This window comes from Panthera leo, chromosome C1, assembly GCF_018350215.1.
Source record: "Panthera leo isolate Ple1 chromosome C1, P.leo_Ple1_pat1.1, whole genome shotgun sequence".
Taxonomy (NCBI): domain Eukaryota; kingdom Metazoa; phylum Chordata; class Mammalia; order Carnivora; family Felidae; genus Panthera; species Panthera leo.
The window spans coordinates 84,108,498-84,122,680 of NC_056686.1; the positions used below are offsets into that span (position 1 = coordinate 84,108,498).

At 37.0% G+C, this 14,183-nt stretch overlaps 1 long non-coding RNA gene across 3 annotated transcripts; it reads left to right on the top strand.

Annotated features, from left to right (window-relative positions):
* Window positions 1–2,539: 2,539 nt before the first annotated feature.
* On the top strand, window positions 2,540–13,253 carry LOC122227465. 3 transcript variants are annotated; one of them, XR_006206074.1, is made up of 5 exons: window positions 2,540–2,642; window positions 6,312–6,411; window positions 9,039–9,086; window positions 11,198–11,352; window positions 12,791–13,253. It is a non-coding gene; the product is annotated as an uncharacterized LOC122227465 (long non-coding RNA). The 3 variants fall into 3 exon arrangements; XR_006206073.1 differs by lacking the exons at window positions 6,312–6,411; window positions 11,198–11,352; XR_006206075.1 differs by lacking the exons at window positions 6,312–6,411; window positions 9,039–9,086; window positions 11,198–11,352.
* Window positions 13,254–14,183: the final 930 nt, after the last annotated feature.

The following is a 14,183-nucleotide window of genomic DNA, read 5'->3' on the forward strand; positions in this document are numbered from 1 at the left end:
CCCTGCTGAGGGGAGCCAAACCAACTCATTACTTCTACTCGCTCTGCACAGTTCAGTAGTTTTCAGTAGAATGCCTCATTTCAAGAGGTATTTGGAAAAAGTATATGGGAATTGAGTTGTCATAATGGGTTGGACCCTTTCTTGACCTTCAGGGACAAGGACCAGGGATGCTACAGCATGTGTGGCAGTGCATAGGATGGCTCTACACCTAACAAAGAATCATTCCTGCACCCAGCCCCACTTTCTAATGTTCCACTTTAAACATGTCCATTGTAGTTTAGTTGAAATGATAAAAAAAAAAAAAATACAAGTTACGTGAAAATTCCCTAACTTCAGACAAGGGTATTATAGATAGGGAAACTTCAATGGAATAAAGACATTGTTTCCCAATTATAAAAATTTTACTTATGTAGAGAGTTCTGTTCACTCAAGATCATTTCTGACTACATTCAATTTATTTACTTATTTTTTAAAAAAATTTTCATGTTTGTTTTAGAGAGAAAGAGAGAATGAGAGACAGAGTGCGAGCAGGGGCGGGGCAGAGAGAGAGGGAGACACAGAATCTAAAGCTGGCTCTGTGTCAGCACAGAGCCTGTCGTGGGGCTTGAAACCACACACTGAGATCATGACCCGAGCCAAAATTGGACGCTCAGCCGATTGAGCCACGCAGGCACCTCCTGACTACACTCAATTTAAAAGGTTTTCATTGTATGGATTAAATTGGTGGAGATTCATGACATGCAGTGATCTCATTAATCTTATCTTAGCATAATGATAAAAAAAACTGTGTGATGAAAAATATACATATTCAAATTATTTATTTATTTTGGGGGTCCTCATGCTTTTCAATTCTGCTCTGAAATGTTCAGTCTCACAAAGAAACAGTAAGGCTGAGGATAAGGGGTAGCAGGAAAGTAGCCTGCCCTCCCACTATTTGACAAGGAAGGGATGGCTTACGAGTCAAGGAGACAAGGTTGCATGGCTTACGGCTTTCTTGCCAGCACCACACTCGAGAAAGCCACCTTGTCAGGCTAGGAAATCCAAGCAGCAAGACAGAACAGGGAGGACTCACTTTGGTGGGGGCTGAAGGCATCTGGGGGGGGGGGGGTTGTTCTGAGCTGTCTGCAAAGAACCTTCACAGGAACCCTGGGAGAAAATCGAAGCTGATGGTGAATTAGTTCTACCACGAAAGATCAATCCTAATTGACAATGACAAAAAAATGAATTAAATGGCATCCACCAAACTTAAGAGGAGAATGAAAGAAAGAGAGAGAGAAGCTGATGGCTGATGGTTGGGACTATTGCTTCCATCACAGGTCTTATAGCCCTTACTCGCCAGCACACTACAAGCACAACCAGCCAGGAGGATTACCCAGGGCAGCCATTTCCATGTGAATCTCCCTCTCCTCTCCAAAATATAACATAATGTAACCCTTTATGAAATTTAGACTGTAAAGTGAAGGAGTGATGTAAAAGAAAACGTGATCTTTACTAAACTAGAAGGAAAACAATCATTAGCATCACAGTGGCATATTACAAGCATCATTTAAACCATTTTTCAGTCTTGGTATAAGTTACCAGAGCCTTCCATTCAAAATGAAGACATTATTCCTTCAGCTCTTGGTGCTCTCCCTTGGAGACCAGAAGAGAAGGTAAAGAGGAGCGGTTGACGACTTTTACATCACACACTGACAGTCATCATAAAACTAATAAATTTATGCTAATTTTATTTGAATTTTGTTGAAGTCATCAATTATTTTAGATTTAAATAAAATCAGAAGCTGAGTAGAACTACCATATGGCAGTTATAGGTGAGCTAACCACAAAGCACTGGCCTATGTTATATCACGTATACTAGGCTTTAGAATCAAAGTATCTTGATCTTTTTAAAAATTTTTTATTTATTTTTTAAAATTTTTTAACATTTATTCATTTTTGAAAGACAGAGAGAGAGCGCAAACGGGGGAGGGCTAGAGAGAGAGGGAGACACAGAATCTGAAGCAGGCTCCAGGCCCAAGCTGTCAGCACAGAGCCTGACGTGGAGCTTGAACTCACGGGCTGCAAGATCATGACCTCAGCTAAAGTCGGCCGCTTAACCAACTGAGCCACCCAGGCACCCCAAAGTATCTTGATCTTTTAAATAAACTAAGGCAAATTTCTGCTGGGATGTTCAGTTTTGTAAATTATTTTGCAGAAGTATTTAATGCTTATTTAACCTATTTAATGGATTCCATCATATACCTACAAGGCTAAAGCCTAAAAATTCCTGTGCTGAACTTCAATTACTATTTGAGAGCCATAGACTCGTCATTTGAGTGCTTCTTGGCACTGTATAAACATAGTGTGGTAGTTTTAAAACATGCCCACAAATTCTTTGATGCTCCTCTTTTTAAGAGGTTGAGACTAATTTCCCTCCCTGACTTCTCATTTCTAGTGAGTGGAATATAGTAGAAGGGATGGTTTGTGACCTCTGAGAGTAGATCATAAAAAGCACTATGACCTCGTGTTACTCTTAGATGCTGGGTCTAGATGCTGGGTCTGGACCAAGTTGGTTACCATGCTATGAGGAAAGGCCCATGTGGCAAGGAATTTGGCCTCCTGCCGCAAGCCAATTAGGAACTGAGGCCTTCTGCAATAACGAAGTAAGTGAAGCATTTGGAAATGGATCTTCCTTCTACAACCAACCTTCATATAAGCTCCCACTTATATGTGGCTCCCACTAAGTCTGACAGCAACAAAATGAGACATTCTAAGCCAGAACTACCCAGTTAAACCACTCCCAGATTTCTGGACTCCCAATCTGTGAGATAATAATTGTGTATTATCTTAAGCCACTAAATTTTGGATTAATTTTTTACACAATAGATAAGTACTACAAGTATTAACAGATTTAATTGCACATTAAATAACAGTCATGATGAAAGGTTTTGGGTGTGTGCTTTTGTGGTTTGTTTTGTTCTCTGTTTTTTCTTGTTTTTGTTTGCTTGCTGGTTTGCTTTTGTAAAGAAACATTATCTGTCTTGGGGAAGGGAATGCCTAACTTTAAATGTTCGTGGAACAGAAAAATAAGAAGTCGATTATTTGAAGTGATTATTTTGTTTTCTTACTCATAACCCATTCACTTATTTAGTCTCCAACATACATATTGCCATGTTTGCCCTAACCCTTCCAGTTTGTTCCCAGATTGCTATCATGAAGGGCACAACTGGCTGATAAACAGCTATGTTTGGGATGGGGGCAGATGAGACGCAGAAGTGGGGGTAAATCTCAAGTGAGAGAGTTCAAAGGAGATGCAAATAGGAAAGTGGGTGTTGTTCACTGTGTGTTATTTCTTGATTAAACCACGTAAAATTGCTGCTTTTGCAGGTCACAGTTGGTTGAAAACTGGCAATTTCATTTGATATAATATGTACAATATATATTTGGTTTTATATATAATATGTATATATTAAACACCAATCCTTATTGCCTCTATGGCAAAAAAAAAATTTTTTTCAGTTAAATAGAGTAGCCAAAACAAAACAAGAAGGAAAAATGAAAGACAAGAAGAGAAAAAGGAAGAGAGGGGGAAGGAAGGAAAAAAGGAAGGAAGGAAGGAAGGAAGGAAGGAAGGAAGGAAGGAAGGAAGAAAGAAGGAAGGAAGGAGGGAAGGAAAGAAGGAAGGAAGGGAGAGAAGGGAGGAGGGAGAAAGACTTTTGGTTAGTTACTTTCATGCAAGTGGTATGATTTGAGGATTCTGCTTGTGTTCTGCCTTTGTCAATCACTGCATAACCTTGTGCAAGTCACTGAATCCTCACAATCTCAAATTTTCTCATCCATTTCATGGGTGTAATAGCAACACCTACCACAAAGTTTGTTTTGAGGGTCAAAGGAAATACTGTATGAAGAGAAATTTATGAAGTGCTATTCATTCCAAACACACTGTGGATATGGGACTTGGTACTCCAATCCTCAGATCCCGACCAGATACATGGGTTGTGCCTTTTTGTATACTGAAACAATGTTTGGGATCTTTGCAATAAGCAAAATAGATTATATTTTCTAGGTGTTATGAGCTCAGAAGTATCTCCCAAAATCCATATGTTGAAATCTTACCCACCCCATAACTCAGAATGTGACTATACTTGGAGATAGGGCTTTTAAAGAGATAAATAAATTAAAATGAGATCATGAGGGTAGACCTTAATCCAATATGATTTATGTCCTTGTTAGAAGAGATTAGGAAACAGATACACACAGAACACAGAACATGTGAATACACAGGGAGAAGATGGCCATCAAGCCAAGAAGAGAGGTCTTGGAAGAAACCAATCTTACTAACAGTTTGATCTCAGACTTTTAGCCTCTGGAACTGTGAGAAAATAAATTTATTTTGTTTAAACCACACAGCCTCAGCAAGCTAATACACTAGATAACACCCACCAGGGTGTTAGAGTGGGATCGCATATGCTATTTGAGATTCAATCATCATTTAGCTATATAGATTTAGGACTGGCTGGTATCTGAGTAGCAGTTTTGTTGTATGAAAAGATTATTAGATTTTCTGAAGGGGTTTTTTAAGAACTATAACCAGTTGTATAATCTTAAAAAAATTTCTATATAGCTATAGAAAAGTTGAAAGAATTATTCAAATGTAAGTTATTTTGGAAGTTTTTTTCCCCTCACTTGGGAAATTTTAAAATTTTTCACAAGGAAAGTAATATACACAGAAAAAACTACTTTATTTGAATATGGCTTAACTGTGGCAAATTTAAATTCTAGAGTGATTTTCCTTGTGGGTGCAAATGGAATGCTAATTAATGTTAATATTTAGTCTTGCAGAAACATAATTAGAGAGGTAAATCTGTTACATTTTTCTCTCAAACCAAATAATGCACCCCATTAGAAATATTTAAGGACAATCAGAAATTTGGCTTCACTTTGCTACATCTACTCATTATTAGTGCAAAACATTGAGAGGGGACTAGACATTATTGCTACTTTTGTAATATTATTGAGTTCTTAAGGTATATGAATATCACTGGAAAAATCCATATAATATTTTCAAGGAAAAATTAATATAATTGTGTTGCACCAATGTATTTTGTTGTTGCCAGAGATCCCTACAATGTTATTCTACATTTTATTACCATTTTATATATTGTTTTAATACCTAATTCCGTATTAATTGATTTACATTATTGTCCCTCTGTGCCTCAAGCAGTGCATAAATATAAACCCACCCTCCTTAAAATAATAACTGCATTGACTATTGATTAGAGCTTCTATTGAAAACTTCACAAAAATATTAAAATCTTCCATAACACAATAGCCTTGTGTGCCCTAGGGTACTGTCATAATGTATTGTGTTTAATTTCAGGGAATGTTTGAGTAAATTGTCTTTTCATCAACCCATAGTAACTTAGCTGGTAGTTATATATGCTGCATTTTCTCTTTTTTTTAGTTTATTTATTTATTTTGAGAGAGAGAGAGAGAGAGAGACAGAGAGAGACAGCGAGCAAGGGAGGGACAGAGAGAGGGAGAGAGAGAATCCCAAGCAGACTCTACACTGTCAGCGCAGACCCCAATGCAGGCCTCAAACTCATGAATGGTGACATCATGACCTGAGCTGAAATCAAGAGTTGGATGCTTAACCAGCTGAGCCACCCAGGTGCCCCTATTCTGTATCTTTTGAGAGAGAGAGAGAGAGAGAGAGAGAGAGAGAGAGAGAGAAAACATTAACATACAAAAAGTTTCTTCTTTGTCAAGCTCTAATCTTGATTTTGTTTTAAGGTATGTTTATTTTTGAAAGAGAGAGACAGAGTGCAAGCAGGGGAGGGGCAGAGAAAGAGGGAGACACAGAATCTGACACAGGGTCCAGGCTCTGAGTTGTCAGCACAGAGTCTAACGCAGGGCTCAAACTCACAAACTACGAGATCAAGACCTGAACTGAAGTCGGTTGCTTAACCGACTGAGCCACCCAGGTGCCCCTCTTTCTCCTCTTCTTGTGTGCTCCATCACTGTCTCATTTCTAACCATACCATGGTGGTATGTCACCTTGATTTGAGATGCTTAAAAGTTTTATGACTTTTCTTACATTTTTATGATGGGTTTCATACAGAAACTCTCTGAGAAGATCTGCTTTCCACCAACATTTTAATTCATACCTAACTGGTAATGGGTCTTATGAAGCAGTAACTGTCTTTCTCCCTTATGCTCTGAGTGCATGCTGTGATGTTCACCTCTGGCTGAGATGCAATCCATATATTATCTATGTAGCTACACTCTCTCTGGCAAGTAAATGAAGGATTTTATTTTCCACCTTTTAACAGGAAAACCAATTCTTCATTAGGAATTGAGCTGAAAACATTTCCTTGTTGCTGATGTTTAGTTAAGTAAGGTGTTGTAGAGAAATTTTATGACCACTCTTATGTAAGTTTCATTTTCCTAATATTCTAAAATCTTTTCAATGAAGTATGTTCCATTGTCTTTTATTATCTAGTATTGTTGTTGAAAAACAAGTGTAACCCCACTTCTCACTTCTCTGTAGGTAGTTGATTTTATTCTTTTAAGTTTTTAGAATCTTCTCATTATTCCTGATTTGAAAAAAATTAGAATTATATACCTAAGTGTGGGTCTTTTTAATTTATACTGCTTGACACTTAAAAAAATTTAATGTTTATTTATTTATTTTTTTAGAGAGCGAGAGCAAGAGGGAGAAAGTATGGGGGAGGGGCAGAGAGAGAGAGGGGGAGAAAGAGAATCTCAAGCAGGCTCCAGCCTCCACACTGTCAGCGCAAAGCCCAATGTAGAGCTTGATCCCACAAACTGTGAGATCATGATCTGAGCCAAAATCAAGAGCTGGATGCATAACTGACTGAGTCACCCAGACACCCTTGCTTGATACTTTTAATCTTAAAATTTGTGGTTTTTCTTAACTGCGGTAAATACTCATATTATTTATTTGATTAATGTCTCCCATGTCTTTCACTGAAAATACTTTTAATGTGTATTTAACCTCTTTATTTGATTTTCCATGTCTCATCACTCTCTTTTGTATTTTTTATATTTTGAGGTCTACATTCTTGGAGATATTCTTCTATCTCATTCAGTATCCTTGTACTTTAGAAACATCATACCGTAACAAGGAGGTGTATAAGTTATTATACCCCCTTTTGTCCTCATATACATTGAAAATTAGATATTGTAACTTTCACAAGTAACATCAATTTGTCATCACTAAATTTTAAGTAATTGCTTACCACAATTATATAATCTCACAGTTAGAATGGGCCAAGATCCAATATCAGGGCAGTAAAATAATCTAGAATTTAATGAATGATTGCTAAGCACATGTAAGTAGGCTAATTTAAAATGTTAGAAACTTACGATGAAATATGGACAATTTAAATTCACAATTGAGGTCATAAAAAGCAGAACTGAAGCTATAGAAAGGCAGTTCAGTGACTGAGAGAAAAATTTCCTTGTTCTTCTAGAATACAGAAATAAAAAAAGGTTAGAAATATGTATGTGGAATAGAAAATGGAGATGTACAATACACATCACTGTAGATTTTTTTTTCAAAGGAGAAGTAGATTCAAGTCAAGGCCCCAGATTTCTTATTAGATGTAGTTCTTCCCAGGAGCTGGTATGGAAATAAGGCCAATGCCACTACTTCTTGGAAAAAGGTCCAGCCAGCCATTACCATGTATGTTTCCTTTCATTGTGAACTTACAGGTTGTTTTTCCAAAGTCACAGCGGGTTAAATGAGGTGGGCTCTGGGATTGCTTGTGACTGCCCAGTAGAGGAAAGCCTAGGGAGAGCAGTCTTGGACAGTACACTCTAGATGTTGAAGTCAGTATGTTTTTCTTTTCTCTCTGATGTGTGTGGATTTCTGGATTTCTTTTTCCTTGCTGTTGGGATGGTGAGATGCAAGAACTTGGGGAAGACAGAGGAGGCCATTGACTTGTTGGGTCCCTACACTATCATAGGGAAAAAATTTAATTCTTTGAAGAACTAGAACTATATAGGAATAGAGGCCTAAATTTAAGACAACAGTAGAGTGTTTCTTTGCCAATATTGTTTCCCCTGAACACTCCATCTCTCCTTCATGAAATTGGTAAGGGTGTAGTCACTGTTTATTTAGGATCCTGGTTCCTTTAAGGACTCTTTCTCTCTTAATTAATAACTATCATTTACTTTTTACATACTATTTAATACAGAATGGATAAAGCAGACCATACTGCCATACAAACAGGGGTTGATATTAGATTGGTTAAGTGCTCACTCAAGAGACCAAGTTTCTCTGGAAATAGGGCAGACCTTTCAGACACTTTTCATTAAAATGGCAGATCAGATTCTATAAATATGGAATTTGGGGCTTTTGAATTTGTGATTACTTCATTTTGTTTTTCCTTCATCTTTAAGAAGAAACCACATTCCTTAGGTAGCAAAGTTTTATTCTTCTTTATCTGCTTATTTGGAAATTCATAAATTCTATTACTTCTTCCCTCTGGATCTCTGGTATGCACAGCCACCAGCAGGGGTTATTTAATGTCCACCAACAACCCTAAATAGGGAAATAAGGCAGAATGTCTTCTTAGGTGTCCCTCATCCAAGCCTCACAGATCACAAGTGGTTGGCTCTTTTGCTCTTATAAATTCCATAAATGAGGATTATCAAATATTTAAACCAGAGCCAATCTGAGAGCATAAGGAAGGTATGCATCAGAGAAATGATGAATAAGCTACATTGTCTGGAAAGAAAGTATGACTATGATGTCTTGTTTGGCCCCAAAGAAGGCTTAGAAATTGGTGAATTAATATGGGAAGGAATCTGAAACAAGATAAAAAAGAAAAATCCTAAGACAGCCCAGTGTAGTGCCATCTACTTCTGCTTGACACTAACTCCCTTCCCCTAAAAATTTGGAACAGAAAGCTTATTATTACATCTATTTTATAAGTTAAGGGAATGAATCTTAGAGTAACTTGCCTAACGTCACACATGTAGTATCGGAGTTGGTATTGTTAATAACAAGGCCCATGTACTTTTTTCTCTAGCCTGACATCTCCCAATTAAAATGCAATGTGATATGTGTCGGGATTCAGGTAAGTTTAGGGGAGTATGGTTTTAAGTAGACCGAGGAGGGTAAGTTATGAAACAGCTACCAAGGTCAGTGGCCTATAAATTAATTAAACACTCAAAACATATTTGTGCTTCCTAGAGTAGTGATTGCCTCAGACACACTAGCTAGAAGTGATGTGTGTAATTGAAAGAGCCTTTGTGGTATGATATTCAGCAAAGAAAATCATGCAATCAAGAGACTCTTAATTCCCCATTTTAGCGAGTTACACAGAGATACACGCTTCTGATGCAATGTTTCCATCCATGGAATTACAGGAAATTAAGGAGGAGGAAAAGGATGTAAAGTGGCTGCAGCGCAGGATGACACAGCATAACTCTCACGCATGAAAAAAAAAGTGCCTTTTGGATAAATAAAGTATCTGGCCTTTATGCACTTTAAGGTATATGTGCATATAAGTATATGCACTTTAAGGTTTGTTCGGTTTTGTTTTTAATCAAATGCTCCCAGATCCAGCAGGAAATTGTAGAAGGGACAATGCGAGCCCAGCTGCTGCCTCTGGAGAGCAAAGACTGATGTCGCCTGCAGCTGGGAAACCTCATAGCTGATAGGTCAAGATTGCAAACGGATAAATTCTGTCCTGATCCCACTCCCACAGGATTTCAATTCATTGAGCTTTTAGTTTGTTACTGACCCAAATAAAATGTGCGAGACTCTCTTATTTTTTTTTCCTTTGCTTTTTTATTTCCCTGTCCTTCTTTGGTTTCTGTGAATCATGTATTCACGGGGAAGCTGGATGATATGAAATTCACACACACCGACATGTAATTCTTTCGTTCCACAACAACCTAATACATAAAGGTTTACTTCATCTTCCTATTGGGGTCACCCATCTGGCTATCCCGGAGAGAGAAAAGCAGTTTGAACAAAAAGACTCTTTTTGGTCTGAGCAAATCCACACCATCAAGAGAAAGCAGGCAGGATTAGATGTAACTGACAATGCAGCCTCCCCGTTTCATCTTTCCCCCACTTCTCAGTAAGCCAATTCATCCATCCAGGTGTGGACCGCTGACGTGAATCCTCACTGATCTATAGCTCTTTTCTAGTACATAACAAGAAGGTGTTTATAAATTCGTTTCCTTCCTTAAGACACAAACACTGTCAGCTATTGTCTGCTGTCCTTGATTGTGGAGAGTCTTCCTCCCCTTTAATTTGCCACCCATTGTGCTTGTTTAGCTCCTTAGTTTAGTTTTCTCTTTATCAGATTCTGTTATGTTTCCACAACTCCCACTTCATCTCCCATTTCCTTTTAAACAAATACCTAAGTGAAAATAACCATCTTTGTTTCTGTAGAATATAACGGATACATTCATAGGACTAAATAATAGATGAGCACAAGATCTCTAGTTTAGAAGTCTCTTTAAGAATGATCTATACCATAAGCACAGTCCATAAGAATGCTTTTTATAAATATTGGTTGAAAGAAATAAATGAAGCAGATAAAAACTCAGTTTTTATTATTCCTTTCTGTCAATCAGTCCTCTCTGTCTTCCAAATTTAACCCCTTCCAAATACTATTCAGGCAAAACCTACACAGCTGTTCCTTTTTTTACTTGGCATCCCTTGATATCCAACTTAGTGGAGAAAGGACATTAATATTTATCAAGCCCTTACCAATGTCAGACACCATATTAAGTAGATTTTTGCATGCTATATGTAAATCTTCATAAAGATTCTCTTTCCAAAGATGACTCAGAATGGTTAAGGTAAGATTTCTTCACTCAAAATGTAGAAAAGTCACGAATTTATTGCTTCAACCAGAACAACAAAAAGGATGAACTATAAAATTTATATCATTTTTTAACAACCAAAAGGGAGGTAAAGTACACAAAAAAATTAATGGAACTAAATTTCAGAACTTCATAAGCTCCTCCTAAGAGAGAAGAAATTGCCTATTATGTTCATCTCAGGAAACACAATGGGAGATGTTAAGTCCAACATAGTGTGATTTACAGGGTAAGGAGAAAATAGCCAAACTTCTAAAGGCCACATATAGTTTGGCATAGCAGATTAGAACCTTGAGGAGCTCCAGATACAGAGAGAGTCTGTACTCATCTGTCAATTCTTTCTCATGAGATCTTCACCAGTATACAGGGCAAAGGCTGAAAAAAGTAACAGCAGGGTCTAAAGAAATCCCACCAAGTTCATGGAGCCTTCACTGAAAGCATAGCAGAGCTCACTAAAGGCTGAAGAACAGAAGGAGGACAGAGAGATCTCTGGACTACTAAAAGGTGGGGTAGAGTGCAGAGAAAGCCTTTTGGTGACTTAAAAACATGACTGTCAAGCCCTAAGACATCTCAAGATTTTTATTGGTGCTTAAATCCCAAGTACTACTTGAGGGAGAATTCTAATTGGGTCATCAAATTATTTGGAACCAGTGGTGGCTTGTAATTTACCCAAAGTATAACCTGTCCCAGAACTCAGTTCAATCATGGATTACAGGAAGGAGCATACCCTTCAATTGGGGTAAATATCATTTATTCAGTCTCTACTATTGTTAGCTTATTGTACCAATATCTCAAATATAAATTACAAGACATGCAAAGAAGCACAAAAAGGTGAACCATTCTCAAAACAAAGAATGGTCAATAGAAGCAGACCCAAAGATATTCCAGAGATTAGAAACAACAGACAACAACTTTAAAATAACTACTATAAATATGTTCATGTGTTAAGTGGAAAAGGTGAACAATAAGCATGAATACATAGAGAATTTTAGCAAAAAAAATTAACAATGCAAAATAATAAATGAAAATTCTACAACTGAAAAATACAATATTGAAAATGAAAATCATTTCATGGGCTTAAGAGCAGAAAGGACAATTCAAAAGAAAAAAAACACAGTGAACTACAAAAATCATAGTTTCTACCTCTGTCAGAAAGTTAAGGTACAGTGCCAACTGGGTCGCTCAGTCGGTTAAGTGTCCGACTTCGGCTCAGGTCATGATCTCGCGGTCTGTGGGTTCGAGCCCCGCGTCGGGCTCTGTGCTGACAGCTCAGAGCCTGGAGCCTGTTTCAGATTCTGTGTCTCCCTCTTTCTCTGACCCTCCCCTGTTCATGCTCTCTCTCTCTCTGTCTCAAAAATAAATAAATGTTAAAAAAAAATAAAAAAAAAAAGAAAGTTAAGGTACAAAAAATTAAATGAACTACATTTCAGCACTCCATAAACTCTTCCTAGTAGAGAAGGAATGTTCTGCTCTTCCCACCACTCTATAGGCAAAAAGTAAAGCAGAATGGTTAGGGTGTTTCCCAGAGGTTAGAGTTATTAAATAGAAACTCTGAGATTTTTATTTAGGTCATCCCGACACCAAAGCATAGGCCTTTTCTATTATAAAGCTCTGTATCTCAAATTATACTTGCTTTTCTTATTATAGTGCTTTTATTCAGTTGCTCCCTACCAGATGTCTCCTAATCCAGATCACAAAACGCCTATGTGTCCTCTAAATCAGTTCCATTTTCTGTAATCCCAAATTGAGGTATCTGCATACAAAAAATTGCTACCATTATCAAAACTAAATGAGGTCTACACTAAATCCCAATTTAGATGGAATTGTTGATAGATACATATATAGATATAGACACAGACGTTATTTAGAGCCTTAAAGTGATACTTGAGCTGGATTTCCAACTAGTCTTTTTAATCATAGGCCCTTTCATTTTCCCTCCTAGACTCCAACACTTACTATTCTCTTGGACCTTTTTGATGTGATGGAAGAGGAGTCTCAAAATCAAATGTCTTCTGTGGCCAGGAAGATGAACTAAATGTACTAAGCAAAATCATCTGAGTAATCAGGCAATAGAGAGAATGAAAAATGCAAAAATGCAAAGAGCTATAAAGTGATACCATGCCAAAATGTATTCACATTCAAATGTATTTTTAACCGTCTCTGGATCAAGTTTTCAGCCAGATCTGTTCCTTACATTAACAGTTTGGTTTACAGAATAGAGCACGGTGGTTAAAATCTACTGTGACAGTCAAAACAGACTCCAAGCTCCAGCTCTGCCACTTGCTGACTTTAGTAACACAGGCCTTGTCATACGTGGATTAATGTGAGCCTTAGACCCCTTTCTAATCAGAGGGTAATAATAGCAGCACTTCTGCATAGGTCATAATAAAGACCAAATAACTGGGTAACCTGTGTAAATTGATTTGAACAATGCCTGATGCACAGTGATTTCTCAATAAATATTAGCTATTATTAGTATTAATGAATCTTAACTAAGTTTTCCAAAGAGGACTTACAATTTAGTGTTCAAATTTATTCTTAATAGGATCTAGAAAGGTTTATTTCAAATTAAATGTTTACTGGGATATTAGTATTACAATCTATGCTTGCAGTTAATCATACAAGGATAATATATGTGATCATGTATTAAGTACAATGTATTATACGTTAGCAATAGTAACTTCCTGATGACTGATGGCTAGTCCGTTATTCCATAATGGCATCTATTTATTTTCCATCATATTCACAGAGTGCCTGTGATTTCTTTATTTTCAGAATTACTTTCCCTTCAAAGTGTGCTGCTCTGGATATATTTCCCTGGAAAGTCATTTTAAAAATATTTGATGATTCTGCAGACCCCTCTTTATTAAAAAAAAACTATAAATATTCAACTCTGAATGTAAATAAACATTTAAATGCAATGATGGCAAAGTTTCTTCTGGAAGTGACCGTTGAAATGAAAATGACGCAGGATTATGGTTCATTTTATATGTTATTTTATCTATTTGCCATGTTAATAAATTTCTGTTGACAGGATAAACCTGTTGGCTGCTGTTTCTCTTGCTAACAGCCTATTTATATGCACCATATAAATGTTTTATGGGTAGATTTCCCATCATAATTTGACTTAGAGGAAAATAAAGATATTACATTGCTGAAGGACATCTTCTATGGTCACAGTCTCTTGATGACTTTTAAAAGAAGGAATTTAATTTCTCAAAACATCATAAAATGGTATTTCTTTCCCTGAAATATCTGTTGATCATTTGTACAGCAATTTCTCTATGCAAACCTTTCATATGAATATTTTATATAGCCTCATCATAATATTAATA